Source organism: Pelodiscus sinensis, chromosome 4 (assembly GCF_049634645.1).
Source record: "Pelodiscus sinensis isolate JC-2024 chromosome 4, ASM4963464v1, whole genome shotgun sequence".
In the NCBI taxonomy this organism is placed as follows: Eukaryota; Metazoa; Chordata; order Testudines; family Trionychidae; genus Pelodiscus; species Pelodiscus sinensis.
Genome location: NC_134714.1, coordinates 51,809,647 through 51,832,526, shown reverse-complemented (window position 1 = coordinate 51,832,526; position 22,880 = coordinate 51,809,647). Strand labels below are relative to the sequence as shown.

Genomic DNA, 22,880 nt, shown 5'->3' with positions numbered 1-22,880 from the left:
CTACAGGCTGGAACCTTCTTCCCACAGCGCAACTTTGCTGTTGGGGATGTGGAGATGCCAATCTGCATTGTGGCCAATGCAGTGTACCCCCTCATGCAGCCATACACTGGGCATTTGAACCCGAGCAGGGAACTCTTTAACGTGCACCTGACATGGGTGCACTTGCAGGTGGAATGCACCTTTGGCCGGCTGAAGGGAAGGTTTAGGTGCCTGCTCACTCACCTCGACATGGGGGAACGCAATATCCCTGAGGCAGTGGCTGCATGTTGCATCCTCCACAACTTGGTGGAAAGCAAAGGGGAGGCCTTCCTCCCAGGGTGAGGGACACAGGCTGAAGTGGAGGGGAGGCGTTTCGCTCAGCCCAGGACAGCTGCCGTTCGCCAAGCCCATCAGGTGGGGATCCGCATCCGGGAGACTCTGCGTGAGCGTTTCTCAGCAGGAGCCCAAAGACTTTCCCCAGGGTCTCCACACATTGTGCTTCATTGAGGCTGTTTGTGATTTTGTGGTAAATATTCTTTACACTGTGAACAGATATTTTTAAAGGTGCCACTAATGTGTGTCTGAAAAATAAAAATGACTGCATATTTCAAATCTACATTATGCTATTGTTTAGAGGAAGTACCAATCAAAGCAGTTTTGATATAATTGATTTTAATAGAGAACAGATGAGAAAGTAAATGAAACAGTCCTATGTTTGCTTGTTTAAAGGAAGAAATGGGGAAGAAGTCAATATTTACCTAATAGAAAAGTACAAGATTGCTAAGGAAATGATTGTATTATCCAGGTTTAAAAGGAGATACATTTTATAGAGCTATAAAAACATCCCTGAATAAGCGTTTTGTAGACTTTTTGTAATATAAATAAAAGAATTCATCACTTCTCATAAAAAGTGTTGGATTTGTGTTTACCCTGATTAAATGCAGCCTGCTGCTTTAGTCTGTAAGAAGAGACAGACTTGTTCCCATTTTAAGCTCCTACAGGGTTGCTATTTATAAAGGAATCCAGAATATCAGTTTCTTCCAATCTGAAGAAATGTGCTGCTACAATATTTTTTTTTTTAAGAAAACACAATGCACATGAAAAATGTGGTTCTGAAGAGTGCAGTCCTCCTCTTACTCACAGCAAAAGTATATCACAGACAGCAGCAGTGCAAGCTTGCCCAAAATCAAGTGGGTAGCTGTGAATTTCTTAATGCTTTCTGAAGGGACCACAGATGAGGGGACTGTGAGATGTTATCCTGCTGCCGAGAGACTGTTGTGACAATTGCAACAGTGATTTATTTTGCGCAATGGACACCTCTTCAATAGGAACTGGGCTGATACCACCAACACACTTTGCACAGAGCTCTGAACAACAATCAGGAAGCAGTGTCTTTCTGTCACCACTAGATTTGGGTAAACAGTTTTCTGTGAAATCCAGAAAGACTTGTCCTGGCATCCAGAATTCAAACTGCATCTAAACCTTTTCCTCAAGTTTCAAATTTTTCAAATAATTGGAGAAAAGAAAAAAAAACACTTTTGTGTTTCTGCCCATAACAGAAGGAGGCATCAAAATACCATCAGAGACAACCCGGTTCTCAAACTTGGGTACTTAAAATAAGGCACCCACTTCCACATATGGATGCTCAGGTAGGCACTTGAGAACCTAGAATGTTGCAAATATTTGATTGTCTAACTAGATAAATTATACGCTATTTGACTGTCCAGGTTTGAAAAATGGTGAATGCCATAACCTACTTTTAAAGGTTATGCCTTGAGTGACAGGGTTTCAAAGCAAAGAACAGTAGCATGTAGTCTGATATTGAGATGTACATTTATTTGAATGCACACTTGTAATTTCACTTCTGGTCGCACGCACACTGGATATACATGCAGTTGGTATGGGCAAATGTGGGGTTTTTCAATTAGAACAGGTGTGAGCACATTTCTGTAAGGGCAGGGTTTGGGTTTTACTGTCTCACTAGCATTTTCTATAGAGTGAATGCTCACCAATTGGTTTGAAAAGAACTAAGCAGCTGTAGGGATTTCATATACCACTGTTATACTCATTTGTGCAGGAGATACGGCTGCCAATCCCTTTAGTTAAATTCTATCTTCTTTCAGAGTTTGAGTATGTGATCATATAATTAAAGATTGTATCATAATACAAGTGCCTAAGGGGACTGAATTATGGTTGTGCAACCTTAATTCTGGCACTTCCTAATTTTGAGTGTTTGACTTTGCAATTTAGTAATGTCTTTTCGATATAATTTTTTGTTGGCAATTTCACGATTTTTTAAAAGAACCTGAAAAATTCCATCATGTGATATCATAGAATGTCACTGTCTTCTACCCATTTCCTCCAAGTTTGGCTCCTCCTGTCCTATCCCTCCAACCTGTCCCAATCCTGTTTCTTTCATAACCTCGCTCTACTTCCCAGTTCTATTCCCCTTGCCTACCCATTCCTAATCTCACTCCTCAGAGTCTCATTTTAGTCTCAGTCTTTTTATCCACCCAGTTTTAACATCCCCTTCCAAGCATACTGTACAAATCCCAATCTCTCCCTCCCAATATCTTCCCCTCCATACACCCAGTTCCAGTCTCCTTGCCTAATACATCATAATTCCCCCCTCCTTCCTCAGGTACTTGTCCCCAGTACTTAACTTACTACCTGCGTGTAATATATAAACTATGGTGGATGTATTTACTGCTATTTTATTTTTCTTGTGAAAATTTCCCTAGGACATGGATATACAAAAATCATAATGGTTTCCATAGTATAAGCTTTGCCAGAAGCTATTGGGTAATCATGTGTAATTACCAACCACTGTAAATGTTAGTAAGTGGAAACATTCTTCTAAGGAATTTTCATTGTCCATAGTGCAAATTGCAATTATTGGATAGAGACCGCTTCACAATTTAATCTGTCATGTTAATATCTTTATTTTGTAACTCATCTTGATAGCTAATTTTCATGAGACTGTTAGTGTTAATTGAAGAGAAAAGACATATTTAAGAAAGTTATTAAAAGATAATCACACCCTGGGGCATTAGATGACATGAGGAGTAGCCAAGTATTTCTGTGTCTCTGGAGATGGGATTATTATATAAGAACCATATTGCTATGTTCTTTTTTCAATATCTGATACCAAATTGCTGAATACTAATTCAAGTAGCTGGTATACATTATGGCATGTCACTTGCGCTCATGTTAAATCCTGTCACATTTTTGTTATGTTGTTTTCATCATAATGTCGTTTAATATGACACATTCAGTACAGGACATGATTCTGTATAACGACAAATCACAAATTTGTTGTACAAAATGTTAGTATAGGAAAAGAGTGTCTCATCACATTGTGTATTTGACCACATGCTAGGGACAACGATCTCTGCACTCTATATTGGGAACTCTTATCTTTTGCTTCTTATTCATTTTGACTTATTGTCTGCTATAAACTGCAGTTGCTACATCCATTTATCAAAATTCTCCATAGCTTCACTGGTCTTGTTATACTTATATAAGATACTCATTATATTTCCATTAGGTGACCAAGCTTCACCATCTGTGCAATGCTATCTCACAGTCCCTCTAACTTACAGTCTGGTATCTAGATTGATTTGATACTCAACAGCAAGCATTATAGTATCTCTGTGTTCTTGCTGGCAAATGTGTATTTAAGATATTTCTAGACTAAATCAAATATACCAGGAGCAATATTTAAAGCAGAACTAGAGATAAATATGCCAATTATTTAAGCACCAAGTTAGTTATTTTAAAAAGGTTTTAGCCTTTTTAAAATAATTGAATATCATGAGAAGATTGACATTATTTACTATTTTCTAGTACACATAACAGTGATTAGGATCTAATAATATTTATAAAAAATGAAGTCACATATGTTAATATGTTATAATGTGGTGATCAAATTCAGGCTGACTCTTTCATATGTGAATATACAAGAAAAGAGATATCTGAGAAGAAGGTACTCTGATGAGTTTATTACAAACCTGCTGCAGGTTTCCAAGGTAGAAGTAGCAAAAAGGAGGTCCTGGAATGGAGTCTGGATGTAGGGAATTACTTCAATATTTGTTACCATGGATTTATCCTGACAGCCCCATATTTGACAGATTATTCCTTTCTTAGGCTATGGCCAGGTCAGAATATGGACTCACATTACTAGCCTAGGAGTAAGGTATATGCAATGTTGTTGAATGTGTATTGGTCCCAGGATATCAGAGAGAAAAGGTGGGTGAGGTAATATGTTGTATTGAACCAACTTCTGTGGGTAAGTTTTCAAGCTACAGTAGAGCTCCATATAGCTCAAAAGCTTGTCTCTCCTGCCAATGGAAGTTGGTCCAATAAAAAAATATTACCTCACCGACATTGTCCCTCTAGTTTTAAGGTAAACATTTTTAACAGTGAGAGTAATTAACCATTGCAACAATTTACCAATAGTAATAGTGCATTCTGTATAATAGAAATGTTTAAAACAAAGTTTTTTCTAAACGTTATGTTCCATTTCAAACAGGAATTACTTCAGGGAGGTTGTATGGCTTGTGTTATATGGGAGGTGTGATCGAAAGGTTAAACAGCATTACTATGTTTAGTCATTAGTTGGCGCTGTATGAGGAATATTGCGCAACAACTTTACCTGGTGCTGGAGGCAGTCTACATTCATTTTCTACAGTGAATTTGTTGCTGCTAGTGTCCATTTTGCCTCTCTCTGTGTATGAATAGCCCAAGATTGTGTCAAAAGAAAAACAACAGAAATGGCACAACTTAGTAAAAATGCCAAAGTCTCATGGATCAGAGTGTTTCAGAGTGGTCTGACTAGAAGGAATAATTTGAATGTTTTCCATTGCAACTAAGCTCAATGAGGAGAGAAGGAGGTCCAAATTAGTTCCCCAGTTTATTTTGTGGACATGGAAGCTGGATATCTTTAAATCCTTTGCCTTTAGACAGGAGAGCCATAAGAACTGTTACACTGTGGCATTTGCTAAGTTTGAGTATTTTATGCTCCTACAAAATGTGAGTGAGTATATTTTTATTAGCATGTCCAAAAACCTGAGGAGTTTTTGGAATGTTCTATGACACGGCAGAAAACTCTGATTTTGAAGCTAAAAATGAAGAGTATATTAGAAATGGAGGAAGGGGGTTTTGCCCACAAACGCTCATGATACTATATATATTTGTGTTAGCCTCTAAAGGTGTGTCTACACTGCAGGGCTTAACTCAAAATAAGCTATGCAAATTGAGCTACATCAGTTGCGTGTCTTATTTCAAAATAACTTATTTCAAAATAAAGCACTCTTCCTCAAACTTCCCTTATTCCTCATACAATGAGGGTTACAGGAGTCGGAATAAGAAGTCCTCCAGCTTGACAGTATTTTGAAATAACTGCCTGCTAAGTTATTTAGGAATAGTGCTAGTTTTTTCAAAATAGTGTTGCAGTGTAGACATACCCTTAAGCTGCCACAGGGCTACTCACTATTGGCATTGTAGACAAGGCACTGCCAGAAAAATTGCAAATGAAGAGAGATGTGACCATTTACATAGCAATAAAAATGGCAAGACAATCAGAAATGTTTACAAACCAAAATAGAGACCAATGGCCACCTGAAAGAAACCTAGTAGAAGTCACAATGGATGCCTATAGCTTCTGTTGTTACAAAGCTTATACAAAGTATGTCATGTAAGGTATCAATGGAAGAGTTACAAACTATAAAAATGATAATCCTGTTAGTATGTATGTATCATCTTTGTATCTAAAGTTATTATATTGACTATGTATGTGCCTGCATTTCAGCTTTGTCTATTCTGGGGGTATCACACACCTTCTAAAATCTATACCGAAGCCAGACAGCTCATGCTGATGACCCATCAAAGAATACTTAACTCTTACTTTGGTCCAAAGAAGAAACTCATTCCATCTAGATGACACTTCTTGCAGACATGTTAGCCTCCAAGTAGACAGTGAGTTGTCCCTAGGCCACTAACAGGTGAGCAAAAGGGACAACTGCTCCGGGACCCAGCGATTCTAAAGGGCCGAGGTCTTCCAACTACTGCTACTGCTATTGCAGCAGTGGCCGGAGCTCCAGACCCTTTTAATCACCACTGGAGTGCGGCTACCTGGGAGGCAAGTGTGGTGCAGTGCTGAGTCCCCACCCTTCTAGAAGTGTGGAGCCATCCCCTCCCCCCGCACCCTCCTCGGCCACCTTGCCCAAGAGCCCAGCAAGTCTGTCGGCCCCTTGCTTACTCCTGTGAGTCAGCAACCCACGTAAGGGCATGTGACTTTCTCATGTGACTCTGGCTCCATCTTGAGCCTGTACTTTTCAACAAACTATGCTTTGGGTTTTATTTGTGACAGTAAAATTGCATCCACATGGGAGAGGGTATAGAAATGTTTCCAGGGTTTTTTATTTTGTCTTAATTTACTGTTTTATTTCTCTGGACTGAATTTCTAACAGGGAAGCTCTAAACAAGAACAGATGACCTAAAAGTTGTTTGGATATTTTCCAAAGACGACTTTTGCAAGGTAGCAGTTTATTCCATCACTGCTTCAAACCTGATACGAGAACTTTGCAATGATTGTATATAGTATTTCCTTAACCATTTAAAGTCTCTTTTGCTTCTCTTATAAATAAACCTTCATATATTAGATTCTAAAGAATTCCATTATTGGGTAGATCTGACCTGGCTATATGGCTGATCTTTTGAGATCAGAACTCTTTGTTTGATTACATTCGTTTTTAATAATTGCTCATAAATTCTAGTGTTTGCATGGTGGAACAAGGGCTGGAAGGCTCAGAGGACTTGTAGACCAGTGTGGCAAGAGAGAAGTTAAATTATGTCTGGCTTGTTATATCCAATAATAGAATGACCACCAGTTTGGGGTGGATCTACCCTATTCCCCAGTCATTTTTCCTGAATCTAGCATTCTCAGCTGTGACACGCTGACATGGGGTGATATAAGAGTATGTTGGAAAACTATCCAACACAGTGAAAAGAGCCTCTACTAACATAATCTCTACCAGACAGAATCTAGAAGAGACTAGTAGAATTTTTATGTGAAGCCAGATGACATCACTACCAAGTTGCAGTGAATTATTTTTGTAGATATCTTGAAATCACATGTTTTAAAGATATCGGTTGCACTGTTATTGAGAAATTAAAGAGCCATTTTTGGTATTCTAGAACAACTACTGACAGACCACTATGCAACAATGCTGGAATCAAGTCATTCCGAAAAAAATATAATTTTAACATATCGTTAGCATTACTCACAAGCAAACAGAGAAGCTGAGAGGGCTGCACATACAGCCAAAAAAATATTGAATCCATTTGTTGCTCCTCTGTGAGGTATAACTCAAGAGATTTAATAATTGCCAGCTATAGCCAAGGCCAGCTCCTGACGGGAAGGAAACTCAGGACTGCTGTTGTGAGCCCCACGATGGCCAGACCTGAGAAGAGAATCCAAATCAGATCAAAAAGAGCTTATGAAAACATCTATAAGAAATATCACTGTTAGCATACTACCTGATCTGGAACCTGGTGTCTGTGTTTAACTGGATGGTTAAGAAGAATGGAGAACTCCAGCTGTTGTAAAGAAAAGGAATGTATCACCCAGACCACACACTATTGAGACAGGCAGAGGGGAGTTCAACAGAAATGGTCAACATCTTCAGTTCATTGCAGAGACAGAAAAATCAACTGAGCAAATTCTACAAACTGCAGAAACAATCAAGTGACTTATTCCAACCCTGCTAAAGACAGCCTATTCATCATGTCGTATCCACTCTGGGCATATAGTTAAAGAGCCAGTATAACAAAAAGACAGTGATGAAAGACAGATGCTGCTGAGATTTAAAATTATTTTTTTGGGGGGGGAGGGTTTAAAATTGTAAAAAGGCAGTAAAGAAAATTTTGAAAGGGAGTGTTGTGCTTAGTCATGCCTAGTCTTTAGGTGGCACTGTATGTAGAATACAGTAAGCTCTTGCCATTCCTGGCAGATGCATTCCTGGCACCATCGTGAATAGCAAAATATGCAAATATTGGGGGCGGCGACTCCTAGCAACCATGGTGAGCTCCTTGTGGCTCTTGAAGTCACAGTGGCTTCCAGGAGCCACGGGGAACTCACCCTAGGGCCAGGAGGTGCAGGGAGCTTATTGCAGAGGCCTGGAGCCAAGGGGGAGCTCATTACTGGGGCTGGGAGCTGTGGCAAGCTCCCCATGGCTCCCAAATTTACCTTATCTAATTCCCAGCCCTCAATATGAAATGTAAAGGAAAGCAGTGGGTTAGTTTGCCCTATTTAGCAATGTGGGAGTTGTTTGCCTGCTATTTCCACCTGTGGATAGGAGAGGTGAAGTCTTGAAGCTTTGTCTCCGAAGCACTCACGTTTGACATAGCTGGCTGGGGGTTAGAAGGGTTAGCTGCATCCTCAAAAGAAGTGAAATTACTTGTGCCCAACCTTTCCCAAAAGTGAGCAGGGAGGACTTATAACTCTTTGAGACACAATTTCTCCCCAGAGTTTCATTTGTGGCAATACAGCTGCATATTGCCCCTTATTCTGAGTCAAACCTCATGCCTCAGTCTAGACCAGGAGTGGGAAAGATACAGTCTGCGGGCCGGATCCAGCCCACCAAGCAATTTGACCCAGTCCATGGTCCTCCCTGCCACACCCTCAACCGCAAGCCAATCAAGACCCAGGGATGGGGAAGTGCATGAAGTCTCCTTCCCCCGCCAGGGGAATCCAGCACTAGGGGGAACTGCCAGCTGATAAAAGACATCTGGTAGTTCATTCTATGTGGGGCAGCAGGAGAGGGGGAGAGACCTTGGGTGCTCCTCTGCCCACAAGCCAATCAAAGCCTGGGAGTGAGGGAATGCGTGAAGTCTCCTCCTCCTGCCAGGGGATGCATGGCACCAGAGGGAACCACCAGCTGTTCAAAATGGGGAGCATACAAAGTCTTCCCCCCCGCACGTGGTGCCTAGAGAGAACCCTCCCTTCCGCCCAAGGCCCCACCCCTTCCACCTAAGGTCGGCCAGCAACCACTACCAACATTGGTGAGGTGCCCCCCCAAAAAAATTATTGCCCAACCATGGTCTAGATCAACATTTGATTACACAGCAGCAATTAGTTAAAGTGTAAGACATTGGTATGGACCCAAGCCCCAAACCAAAACCTTAGTTCTACCAAGCTTACTCAGCACCCTGGGTCTAGAAAGTCCATTTTGTACTAGCAGTCAGGGAGCATAAACATGCATTCTGGGCAGTCCTGCATGCGAGTGAAAGAACTCCTTACATTTCAGCTTGCAACCTTATGAAACAGCAGCCACAGCATAGTCCTAAAAATCCAAAAATGTAACTAATAACACAATTTTCTTCTAAGATTATTAGATGCAATTTTGTCTTCCCTAGAATGGCTAAGACTATTCTGAGATATTTAATTTCTGGTTTCCTTGGAAACTCTTATGCAAGTGTATATGAGGTACAGGGGCCCTCAATGTAAAGTGGTCAGTGAAGGACCTGTGAAAATAAAATACGTTTGCAGTTTTTTCTTACTTGACAAGTATTTGTAGAATGAAGGACTGTGACAAGAAAGAAGCAAGAACATGTAATTTTCTAGATATATGGGAAACGTGTGCAAACTCAAGAGGCATGAATTATTCCTCTTGAGCAAAATAGGCTTAGCAGATGTTAGTGCACAAAATCCATGTAAACAGTTTGGGGCATTAGTAGGGGGGATTTTAAGAGGTCATATGTAGGAATACAGATATATTGGAACCAAAGGATCTTTTGCACTGTAAACCAGTATATAGCTAGTATCTCTTTTTGTTTAAATGGAAGTATTGTAATACCCAAAGGGGAAAAAAAAGCTATTCTTTGGGAAATGTACATTTTGAAACTTTGATTTAATTTTTTCAGCCAATCCTGTGTATTTTGCAGAAGACTTGGATCATGGACTGACATTTGGGTGTCTGGCATAGACAAGAAGTGTTAATAAAAATGATATTCTCATGTTCAGAGGAGGAAAAAGATGGAATATGTTGCTCTTCAGTACCTTTGTATTGGACTAATCATCATTCTCACCTACTGCCTGTTCTTTTAATGCAGGGCACATCTGTTTAGGTAGGAGATAAAATTCAAAAGGAATAAACAATTGCCTTGGGCCTCGTACAGCTCATCAGTCTATGTTTGGAAGTACATGGCTATTGTGATATCAGAATGGCTCTTGTACCATTTCATACCACTTTCACTCATTGACTGCACCTGAGTATAATTGTACTGTCAGTGCTGCTGAACCTTAAATTCTGATGTTCTGTTGATCTCAAAGGAATGTCAATAAAATGCAGCCACACAGGAATGTGCCCAATATACCACACAATTATGGAGTGGGCATCATATAGGCTCATTCTTGGGTTACTGTTATGAACTAAAACAACAACAAATCGTCTGGTAGCACTTTATAGACTAACAAAACATGTAGATTGTATCATGAGCTTTCGTGTTATGAACTAGCTAACTTTACAAACATCTGCTAAACAGACCTCGTTGCTCACAAACTAAAATGATATTTAAGTACACATTAAAACTGACACGTCTGTAAAGAATAGGGATCTCTTAAATAAGAAAATTCAACTTGCTAGCCAGATATCAGCACTAGATTGATTGCTGTGCACAACAAATGACATGAATATAAAGACTTCCTAAGGTTAAATTGGGCTCCAGCATTGAAATTCTAATTAGGCATAGGAGTGCCCCAGCTCTGTGAAAGTGCATGTGTGTTTAATTATTCTCTCTTTTCACCTTATCTCTTCCATTATTCCACAATCCTTTCCCTTCCTCCTTTCTTGCTGTTTTCAAGCAACTCATGCTCCTCATTTAATCTAAGTGTAGGGCCTTTCTTTAAGCTGGCATTAATTGACAAGCAGTGTTTAATTATTATTTTTCATCTTTGCAGAGACCCAATATTAACTCACCATGGGCCCTGAGACAGCAGCTCACTCCCTTAATTTTTGCAGCACAGTTCTGCCATCTTCTGACATTTTCCCCCTCTTTTTAGTAAAACAGACTTTTCCTTGCTGTAATCACAACATTTTTGTCAGTTGTCACCTCTATACATTATGTGAGGGAATTTCCTACCAATTGTGTTGCACATTCAACATTTTCCACACTTGATGAAGTGGGTTAGTCAGTTTGTGAAAGATTTAAGTTAGCTAGGACTGGTGATTGTTTTCTCACATTAAATGTTATTTTTAAAGTCTTGGTTTCCCAACTGAAATGAAATGCACAAACTGCCACAAAGCCATTCTAATTAGCAGTATGGTACATCATTACTGCCTGCATTCATTTGATCATTTGCTTAAAGGAAAATTGTACAGCGAGTCTGATTCTCTGCAGAATTATGTTCATGTAACTTCACTGACTATAATAGTTACTCTTGACTTAAATAAGTATAAGTGGGAGGAAAATCAGATCCAGTAAGTAAACTAGTTTATTTAACTGATTAGCTCAGAAAACTTTGAATGTTGTCCTTTCCTCCTAGCTAAATCCAAATCTTTACATTCATTTAAAGCCAGGATACTCTCTGGTATTGGTGAAATTCCAAAGTGTGGGAAATTACATTGTCAAATACAATTATGTGAGGAGTGATTTGTCAGTGAAAACTAGAGCTGGGCTGAGAACTATTTAGCATCGGATCCAAATTTATCCAAAATTCAAGGAGGTTTGGATTAATGTTGCGATTCAGGGCAATCTAAGTGCAAATATGCTGAAGTGCTTCAGTTAAACACAAAAAAAAGCACAAATAATGTTTGAAAAGTCACTGAGAATTATGAATAGTATAATTTCCCTAACTAAATCCAAACTCCAAGGATTAAAAGCATCACTTGGGAGTGAAACTCTACTCCCAGGGTGTGTCTAGACTGCAGGGTTTTTTTCAGAAAAACAGCTGTTTTTCCGAAAAAGCTTAACTTACGTCGACACTGCTATTGCGTACTTTTGAAAGACAGGGTTTTTTCCAACATTGGTAAACCTCATTCTATGAGGAAGAATGCCTTTTATGAAGGAGCTCTTTCGGAAAAAGGCATGTGTGGATGCAGAAGAGGGAGTTTTTTTGAAAGAAGAGGAAAAAGCACAGGTGCCGTGGTGGCCCTTCCATCCATAGTAATCACAGCTTAAATGCAAGATAGCATCCATTCAGTGTAGATGCTATCTTTTGAAAAAGCAGATCACTTTTTCGATGCGCTTTGGCAGTGTGGATGCTCTCCTTCGGAGAAAGTTTTTCTGGAAGATCCCTTCCAAAAAAGCTTATTTCGAAGCAGTCTAAATGTACCCCAGTAACATGTGGGCACACTTCATATTTTCCCTCTTAATACAGGCAATTTGAGTAATAATGACCCTGAAATGATAGATTTCATGATTCTCGGAAAAGAGTGAGAGCAGCAGAATAAGGGCAAAGGATTTTTTTTTAAACTTTCTCTGAGAATTGGTAGGTAAAGTCTCATGGGAATAAAATCTGAGAGAAAAAGGACTTCAGGAGAGCTGGCACTTTCTTGGACGAGTCTATAATAAAAACATAGTTGCAAACTCACCCAGTGGTGGAGTATTTTCTCCAACTCTGGGTGCCATTCTTTAGGGAAGACATGGACAAATTGGAGAGATTCCAAAGAGCAAGAAAAAATCATAAAAATTTTAGAAAACCTGAACTATAAGAAAAGAAGACTGAGGGGGGACTTAATAATAGTTTTCAAATATGCTGAGGTCTGTTATAAAGAGAATAGAGATTAATTGTTCTCCATGTCTGATGAAGATTTAACGATTACTAATGGGTTTAATCTGCAGCAAGGGAGATTTACATTAGATATTAGGATACACTTTCTAGCTATAAAGGTAGTTAAGTTGTGAAACAGGCTTTCAAGGGAGGTTGTGGAATCATTGGCGCTTTTTAAGAAGAGGTTAGACAAAGACCTGTCAGGGATGGTCTAGGTTTATTTGGTCCTGCCTCAGCACACTTGGCTGGACTTGATGACTTCCTAGTTCTATAATTCTGTTTTTCTGATACTGATCGTACCTACCTCTTCTTACTACCTTCTTTTAGACCTACTGCTATTCAGGTTAGATCTCAAGTGGAACATTGGCAAGACCCTTCCCTATCTCTCTACTTCTTGTCAGTCCCAGTAAAAAGAAAGTGGAGACAGCTTCTTCAGGGATCTTATAACCCCAGCTATCGCTTGTAGCACAATGTCCTTCACTGCCTACTGTCAGCCAATGCCCGAGCCCTTCTGTAAAGTGAAACCTGAGACAGATAAATGAGACTGAAGAAATATTGCCAACCTTTTTTTTTCTGAATATAAATAGCTTCCGGACTGCTGCTCCCAGTCATGAGGGAGGTTAACCCCACTATGTTCTTGAACCTATTTAAAGGGGTAGCAGCAGTTTCTCTAAAAGCAAAACTAATTTCAGATAAAATATTCAGATTTAAATACCAACTAAAATCAGCCCTGATGTAGCCTATAGATAATCCTGCTTGAAAGCTGCAGGTGATACTTGGAGCCTAGAGTGAGCTTTTGCCACATACTTACATTTTCTGAGGTTGAGGCCAATACTGGCAAGGGCTGTACCCATTCAGAGTATGTAACATAGATGCAAAGTCTAAACCTACAATCTATTTGTGTAGACTCTTACCACAGTTTTTTATTGGCTTGTAATGCTGGGGCTAAAAAAAAACATTCTCAGGGAAATTACTTTACCCCATATCAAATGAGGTTTCTTTCCATCATCTTCTGAATCACAAATTGCCCTCTTCAGCCATGCTAGGGTGTGATTCTTCTGTTTGTGCACAAATGTTTGCACTAACTCTCATCAAACTAGCATGCGTATAAAAAGCAGTGTAGTTGTAGAGGCATTAGTATGATTGAGCTATGCTGAGTATATACCCATCAGTTTCAGGGAGCTTGTACTTACTAAGCTGTCCCCCTGGGGGTCACTTCCTGTGCTATCCTGGCTGCGGACACACAGTTGCTCAATGAGAGATAGCATGCATATATGCACACAAGCAAGGAAATCACACCCCTAGCTCATGATATAGCAATAGCCTTAGGCTTAAAGTCTCACAGCCCATGGTAGGAGATCTTGCAATGGCCATGGTCTCACTGGACTGCTTGGAACAGATTGCATGAGAATTCCCAACAATTCATGGGGCTGGCTAGAGCCTTAATATACTTTGTTCAAGTGAGTGCTTAGAAATAAGTAAACAAATTTAATTGTATCTTAAAATAAGAGAAGTTTTTGTGTCTGAATGGAGAAGTCTAGAAGTGTCTTTAAAATAATCTTAGAAGGTTGTAAACTGTTTCCATAGCTCAGCACCCGTATCCTTGATAGCCTAGGGATCAGGAAGTGACATCCCAGAATCATTTTATAAATAGCAATATTACAAATGGATCTGACCATATTTGTCAATCAGAGCGAGTGCGCATCAGTAAATAAGGCACTAGATGTGCATTCAGGAGCCCTAGGATGTATTCTCAGTTCTGCTGTCAACATAGGGTGCAACCTGATTTTACTACTTTCTTTCTGCTCCCATCTTTTGTCTTCTCTGTAAAGATTATAGGTTCTTCAGGGCTGGAACTGAGTTTGAATAGGTCAGAGAGATGTGATCTCAGTTGGGACCTCTGAGTAATATTGCAATACAAATAAAATAATGTATGTGATTTCTCGTGAAATCACCTCTCTGCATTGTTCTCCTCTTACCAGCATTACATATGGTAGAATATTCTTTGATTTTGTGTGTGTGTGTGTGCATGTGTGTGTTCAAATTCTAGAGCCATATTAAAGACATGGAGACTAGATCCTTAGCTGATGTAAACTGGCAGAATTCCATTGACTTCAATATTGGTTTATGTTAAATCAGGATCTGTCCTTCTAAATGCAAATGGTCTATGTAATGCGTATCATTCTTTTAAAAAGACCAGAGAAATACAGGGAACTGGTGGCTTTATTTATTGCTTAGAAACCTTATAAACCAATGTAAATCTCTTCTTGGACCTCATGACACTAATAAGTTAACTAATTGCTTTTGGAAACTAAGACCTTTAGAAATATTATTTTTATAAGTACCATAAGACTATCTACTATGTGAATTAATGTTGTGCTGATGGTTAGCAGAGTTGATTGCACTCAGCTTTTAGCTTCATTGCAGCAGCACATTAGGTGTGAATTAATGTGCAATAATTCATACCCTGTTGTGTCTTAGTACTAAATATAACATTGATTCATATTTAGAAATATAATATAACAGAACTAATATTTGCAAATTCTTGGTCCAGTTCTTCTCAGACCCTGCTTTTGCATTTGCCTCCCTATCTTGCAAGTATATCCTTTTACGCAGGGCTAAATACTGACACATAGCTTCAGCCTTGCACTGAGACTGGTGCAGAGGGGCAGTTTCCCAGCAGGTGCTCTGGGAAATTCTCCTTTGCTGTTGTGCCATGCTTAGAGGATGCTCTGTTCAATTTCCTCCAGAACCACTGAGCCCCAAGTTCCAAGTATTGTTGATCTGAAATGATGAGTGAAATGAATGGCGGAATTTCTATTGGCTGGAATACAGGCAGGATTTTACCCTGTAATTTTTTTACTTTGAACCTTCTGTTGGACATATGAATATCAGTTTTCTGATACATTTATACCAAGTCACATTGGCTATGAGATTAAGGTTTTAACCTGAGAGTCTTTGCACTGAATAAGGACATTCCAGTGTCACACTATCTTTTTTGTGCCAGGACTCCTGTATCATGACCGTTAAAGAAAAAGGCTTTTAACTTTTGGAAATAGTGCCTCTGAATACAGAACCGATTGACTTAATGAGAGGAGGATAGTGGTGTATAAGCTTGTTGCGAATCTGTTTTTGTCCGTAATGTATGAGAAGTTATGTTTGTGTGGCTACATCATGGTATTTTCATTCAGGATTGAACATTGATCACTAGGTCCTGCATGGATTCCACAGACAGGAGTGTTGAAGATCTGCTTTATGTTTCCAGGGGATTGGTGCTGCCTGTTGGGATCCCTTTACCAGTCCCATTTGATATTTATAGTAATATATGTTTCCTTTTCCAACATTCACAAACTAGTGGCAGCACAAAGTAACTTGGGTATAGAACTGACAAAAAAAGAAGAAAATGATAAAAGCATAAGGAAATAGATAGCTTCCGCTTCCTATTCCCAGCAATTTTTTATTCGGTTTGGTCAGCTGCATGACACAAGCTGAATATTGTCAGGGATATTATCTATATTCATTGCTAGTGCCTCTGTGGACAGAACATGCACAATAATAGAGCTGATGTAAAATGGTGGCAGTGGACATCAAAAAAGGCATATGCACTTTGAAGCTGACAGGGGCACGTGTGCTCAGTGCATGCAGCCATCAGGGGCATTTCTGAGATACATGGATGATGGCAACAAGGAACAGAAGGGATAGTTTAGTGCAGTGGTCGCCAATCAGTAGATCAGGATCTACAGGTAGATTTTGGAGCCTCTAACAGGTGACCCTGACTGGTTTGGCTGGGAAGCTCTCAAGTGCTGGCACTTCAGTTGCCCCTCCACCCACTGTCATGTAAATCTCTGTCACTCTTACACACTGTGTGAGTGTCTCTCGGTCTCACAACCACACACTGTCCTTCATTCACATATCCACACCTAATACATACGTGGGGGGTTGTTCTTACTTCTTTCACTGCTTGCAAAGTGAGTTAGTTTTGTTTGTGCATTTCAAAATTTTCATTTCTCTCTTACGCTTAAATTTAGTTCTTTGAATAGTTCTAAAATTCCTAATCTGTCGTGGCGAGAGTCATTATCCCTGTGGTAACTGCTGCTCCTGGAAGTGGCTGGCATGTCCCTGAAGCCCTTGAGAAAGGCAGAGCAGGGTGTCTCCACATACTGTCCTTGCCTGAGGACACCTCTCCTGCATATGCCATTGATCAAGAACGGGGAATCGTGGCCGGTAGAAGCTGTGGGCTCAGTGCCTGCAGATGAGGGGCAGCACATGGCATCATGGAGCCAATGTTGTACATGCCAGCTGCTTACAGGAGTGGTATAGGGCCAGGGCCAGCCTGCCTTAACCTCACTGCTCCACCAAGTGGAATCCAGCTCAGTTAAAAGGTGTCAAGCCAGAGCCTGCTTCCTGAACCCCTGTCCCAGCCCTGGACCTCCTCCTGCACCCAACCTCCTGCCCCAGACATGAGTCTCCCTGCACCCAAACTCCTCTCCAGAACTTGCACCCTGAAATCCCTCCTGGAGCCCAAGTCCCCATCCTGGACCAAGCCCAGAGCCCCTCCCATTCACTGAACCCCTTGGCCTAAGGCCAGAGCCTGCACCTCAAACCCCTACCACAGAGTGGTGAAAGTGAGTGAGAATGGGGGAGAAAGGAGATGGAGTGAGCAGGGTGAGGCCTCGGAGAAGAGTTGGAGCAGGGGCAGGGCCTCAAAGAAGGGGCAGGAAGGAAGTGTGGCAAAGGTATTTGGGTGTGAGGTAGATCTTACATTGCACTTAAGTTGAAAATGTGATTGTGTGGTTAAGAAGCTTGGAAACCACTGGTTTAGTGCCTATGGGACAGAAACATGCAGCTGTCACAACTGAGGTTTAAGCATATCAACAGTTTTTCTGCTGCACTCAAAAAGCTTCTATGTTTCATCAGACAATTAGTATATGCCATTTTAGTCTGAATTGGGTTCTTCACTGATATTTGAAAACTAGGTACCTAAAGTTAGGCTTCTGAGTCCGAAGTAAATGGACTGATTTTTCAAAACTACAGGTAGAATCTCTCTAGTCCAACACCCTCAGGACCTGACTGGTTCTGAACCAGAGAATTTGCCAGACCATGGGAGGTCAATATTGTCTAGAAGCATTACCAATGCTTACTGGGCTCATGGAAGACATTTAGGGGTAAATTAGAGCTAAATAACAGCACAAAACATTGAAAGCCAGGTCTGATGGTTGTAAACAAACTTTATGGGACTGTGAGAAACTTGGCCACACCCATGAAAAGTGGACATCTAGCTAACTAAAATCATTCTGGACCATGGATGTTTCCAAACCAAAGAGTTCTGGACTAGAGAGGTTCAACCTGTACTGAGTACCTAACAGCTCACACTGACATCTATTGCAGTTTAGACTAGATTAGCATTTCTGAAATCAGGCTATTTCTTTAGGATGCTAAATATGGAATTTAGGATCCTAACTTTAGGTACCCAGTTTTGAAAACACTGGACTATCGTCATATTTAGCATTCCAAAACTTTCTCAGAAAACCTCCAGTAGTTAAAATACCATCTGCTTGTATATTTTTAAATACATAAGCACTAAATATGTTCTTCTCTTTTTGCAATTATCACTTATTTGAATTCTGGTAACAGTTACTTAGTTTTCCCTGTAAACAACTTAAACATTTTTCCCTTAAAGAGATAGACAGGAACCATTTTCTTTCTGATACAAATTATTGAAATTTCTATTGAGATTTAGATTTTTTTTCTTTAGTTTAATCATCATTTAAAAGAGATTTAACAAATGACAGAATCCAATTTAACTCAGATTTCAAGCCATGCAAAACCTCAGTACAAACTAAGGGTATGTCTACACTTGCTTATTAATTTGAGCTATGTAGGCAAATGAGGCGACCAGAGTTGCAAATGAAGCCTGGGGTTTAAATATCCCGGGCTTTATTTGCATGTTCCCGTCTGGTCGCCATTTTGAAATTTCACTAGCCCAAACTCACTGCCGTGTGGCTACATGCTGCAGTGAAACGTTAATTCAAACTAAGTCCTCAGTGGAATGAGGAGTAACAGTTAATTCGAACTAAGGACTTAGTTCGAATTAACGTTTCACGGCCGCGTGTAGCCATGCGGCAGTGAGTTCGGGCTCATGAAATTTCAAAATGACGACCAGACGGGAACATGCAAATAAAGCCCAGGATATTTAAATCCCAGGCTTCATTTGCAACTCCGGTTGCCTCATTTGCCTACCTAGCTCGAATTAACAAGTGAGTGTAGACATACCCTAAGTAAATAATAGTGGTGGTGGTCACTGTTCTGTTTTGGTGTTTCCTTTAACTGTAATCTACAATTACTTAGTGTGATGTATAAGTATAATTATACTTACTGTTACACATTTTGGAGAGTTCAGATGGTACTAAGCATTTCTTTGTTTTATGCCCCAAATAGTTAACAATGTTTGTATCTTATATAGTTCCCTGATAGACTACAGGAGGGATTCACTCCATTTAAACACTTCTGTCTAAAAAATTGCACATTCCAACAGAGTTACTGTATGTTCTGCATCGCCCAAATGCCTGGAAAATGTAAGAAAGAAATGTTATTACCTTCTGCTTGCTGAAACCCAAACGTTAATACTTCTGACAAACTGCAGAATCCCAATGTGATGGGCCTTTATACAAAGTGGCTACAACAGTTGAATAAGGTAGTAGCAATGGCTTGCTTCTCATTGAACTTCCAGAGCCACACCATTTTAACATACTAGGCAGACTTCCACTTCTCCTTACGAAAAATAGTGTTATACGTGTGGGTTTCCCTATAAGCCAAAAAAAGATAAGTGCTTCAAATTTGATTATAATTGAGACCGAGTTACTTTAATTACAATAGATAATAAAAAGAAATAAATCAAGCCACAAATTTTAGATGTAGATTTTGTTTGGGACATTTATATAACATCCTAAATCTACATAGTGCTGTAGAGACAAATAAAAATCAGTGGGTGAAACTATAGATCCACTCTAAGTCAATGGCAAAACTCCAACTGATTTCGGTTAGGCCAGGATTTCACCCAACATACCTATCCCAAAGAGTCTGTAATCTAAATGAAAGGAAGAGAGAATGACACTGTGACAATTGTGTCTCGAAAGACAATGAGATGGGAGGAAGATGAATGCAGCAATGAGATTGTGCTGAAACACAAATCTTGAGAATTTAGGAAGGGTTACTGTAAAGTGTTATAGGTGTTGCAAAAATAGAGGGTCAGAAAAGAAGTCCCAAGGATAGACCATTGCATGAAAGAAGGCTTAGGGTATGTCTACACTTGCTCCCTAGTTCGGACTAGGGAGGCAAATGAAGCATACCGAAGTTGCTAATGAAGTGTGTTATTTAAATATATTTATAAATATATATTTATAAATAAATATATACTTGATTAGCATATTCGCGGCCGGTCGTCATTTTAAAATGCCGGTCGCCCGATTTAACTTGCCGTGTGTAGACCCTTTCCTTGAATTAACTGTTATTCCTTGTGTAATGAAGAGTAACAGTTAATTTGAGGGAAGGGTTTTGGATTGGACTACCACGTCTACATGTGGCAAGTTAAATCGGGCGACCAGCATTTTAAAATGGCGACCAGCTGCAAATATGCTAATCAAGCACGGGATATTTAAATCCCATGCTTCATTAGCAACTTCGGTATCCTTCATTTGCCTCCCTAGTCCAAACTAGGGGGCAAGTGTAGACATACCCTTAGTGAAAGAAAAGAGAAGGAGAAGTAGACTACATGTATAAACTATTTACCAAATAAGGCTTAAACAAATGAGAAAAGGGAAAATCTTAGTAAAACACTTTGATTAATTATATAAATTAAACAAAAAGGGGGGGGGGGGACTATAATGGACCTCTCCTACAGATCCTCATGGCTGGAGGACAGCAAAAGGATCAGCTCTAGAGTACCTTGAAGACATAGGATATTGTGCTTTGGGGAATTTTGACTATTCAGAACTCCACTGAATGACACATACATGGAACAACAAACCAAATATGGATTAATGAATTTCCTAAGTTCTGTAAATGGCAATGCCATGAACGAGGCGTTAAATAATTAAATGTAAAGGTATCGTGGGTTGGCTTCTTAATCAAGAGATAGGACTTGACTATCAATACAAAAGTTATAGAGTCTGGTGCTAGTGATCCAACATACTTAAATTCATCATCAGAAGGAATGAATCAGAGACCAGCAGTACAAGAGTATTGCATTTCAGGAAAGCAGATGTAAGGAACAAAACAGGACATATTTGAATCCAGGGGTACAGTTAGATTGCCAGGATCTTTTTCCGATACTTTTGTTGGAAGATGCTTTTAGAAAATTTGGCCCGTCTAGACTTGGCCAAATTTCTGAAAAAAAACCCTCTTTCAAAAGCCCTCTTCTTCCTCGTGGAATGAGGAATACAGTGGCTTCCGAAAGAGTGCATTTGCTCTTCTGCAAAAAAAAAAAAAGCAGAAGAACAAATGTGTTCCCTGGACGCAGTGGAGTTTTTTGGATACCTCTGGTATCCCGAAAACCCCCTGCAGTCTAGCCGTGCCCCAAGAGACTAGAAGGTGGCTGAAAAAATATGATGATGATCTATGTTCAGTAGTTATAAGGCCCTGATTAGTATAAGAACTGAGCACCTCAGAGTTTTAGTTGTAATCCTCCTCACAACACTAGAGGCAGTTAGAGAGACATTAGTAGCTAAACCTAGAGAGTAATAACTCTGACAAAACATGTTTGTCAGTTGGAATTTGCCAGATCATCAAAACAAAATATTCCACAAAGGTGACTTGATTTCAGCAATGTTCTGATGGAACCCACACAGAGGTCTGATGGAAACTGTTCTTGGTTCTTACCTGCCTGCTGGGCTGCTGTGAAATCCAGGACCCCAGCACTGGGGCAGCAGCTCCATTCTCTTTCTCAGAGAATTTCAAAATGTGAGGACATTGTTCCAAATGAGAATGAAACCTAATTTTTCAGTCCTCCACAAAACTGCATTACTTTTCTCTGCACAGCTGTAGCATAACATTATCTTCATTTTACGGATGGGAAACTGGGGCATGGAGAAAGTAAGTGATTCACCCAAAGCGAGTTGCACAGGAAATCTGTGGCAGAGTCCCCAGCTAGCCCTCTACCCTTTGGATTGTGCTTGTTCCCTGGCTCAACAGATCGCAATTCTGCTGAAACTGCGAAGTGCAAGGAAGTGGAGGCAACCAATGAGAACCAAAAATATCTGAGGGAATGAAGAAAGGAGATTGAATCAAACATGACAAAAGTAGAAAATTACATCCTGTGAGAAAAATCCCACCCCTCACAGCACAGATTAAACAGAGTTCAAACTCCGCTCTTACATACTTCGTAGTATTGTCAATGGGAAGTTATCTGATACTTTTACTACAGCTATCTCGCTGCTGGGTTTAACCAGCCAGCCGGAGTTTGGTGAAGAATAATGAATTACAGTATAGTAGATATTCAGAGTGGTCCTGTCTATAGGATGTTTTGGGGTGGCTACCCTGGGCTTCAAACCTTGGGGGCCCCACAGCAGCTGCCCCGTCCATCCTACGGATGGGACAATCCCCCATATTGAGGTTAGCCTGTGTGGCCCAGGGCAGCTTCGGAGATTATCTGGGGGCTCTGGGGCAGGCAGCAGGGGTCAGACCTCCTCACACTCACCTCTGCACCCTGCTGCCAGGCCTCCAGCTAATCTCTGGAGTCTTGTCACTTCGGGGAAGGGGTACAGTGGGGGCTGGAGAGGTCAGAGCAGGAATGGGAAGAATGGGGCTGGGCTTAGATGAAGAGGTAGAGTGGAACCAGCAGGGGCAGGGATGGGATGGGGGAGGACATAGAGTGGAGGGGGGTTGTTCCCAGCCCCACACCCTTCAGCTCCCTAGGAATGGCCCTGAAGATATACAGTAATTCTGGTGATTCTGGAAAGTTTAGGAAACATTACTGCTTTATTTAACATCATAGCTCAGAAACCTCTGAGAATAAAAGCTGTCTAACCCAAAAGACAGACATTGAATTGTTCTGTTTCTAGTAGCAGTCCTGTTCTAGTTCCAGGAACCTTTCTCAAACCATTCCCAGTAATGGAAAAACAGATGTTCCATA

General features: G+C 40.3%; 1 long non-coding RNA gene across 2 annotated transcripts in view; it reads left to right on the top strand.

Moving 5' to 3' along the window:
• Nucleotides 1-1,094: 1,094 nt before the first annotated feature.
• The window catches only part of LOC142828975 (uncharacterized), a 129,392-nt gene continuing 107,606 nt past the window's right edge, over nt 1,095-22,880 (top strand). For both annotated transcript variants that reach the window (XR_012903165.1, XR_012903166.1), the window contains exon 1: nt 1,095-1,628. This is a non-coding gene — a long non-coding RNA (uncharacterized LOC142828975). The remainder of the gene's footprint in view (nt 1,629-22,880) is intronic.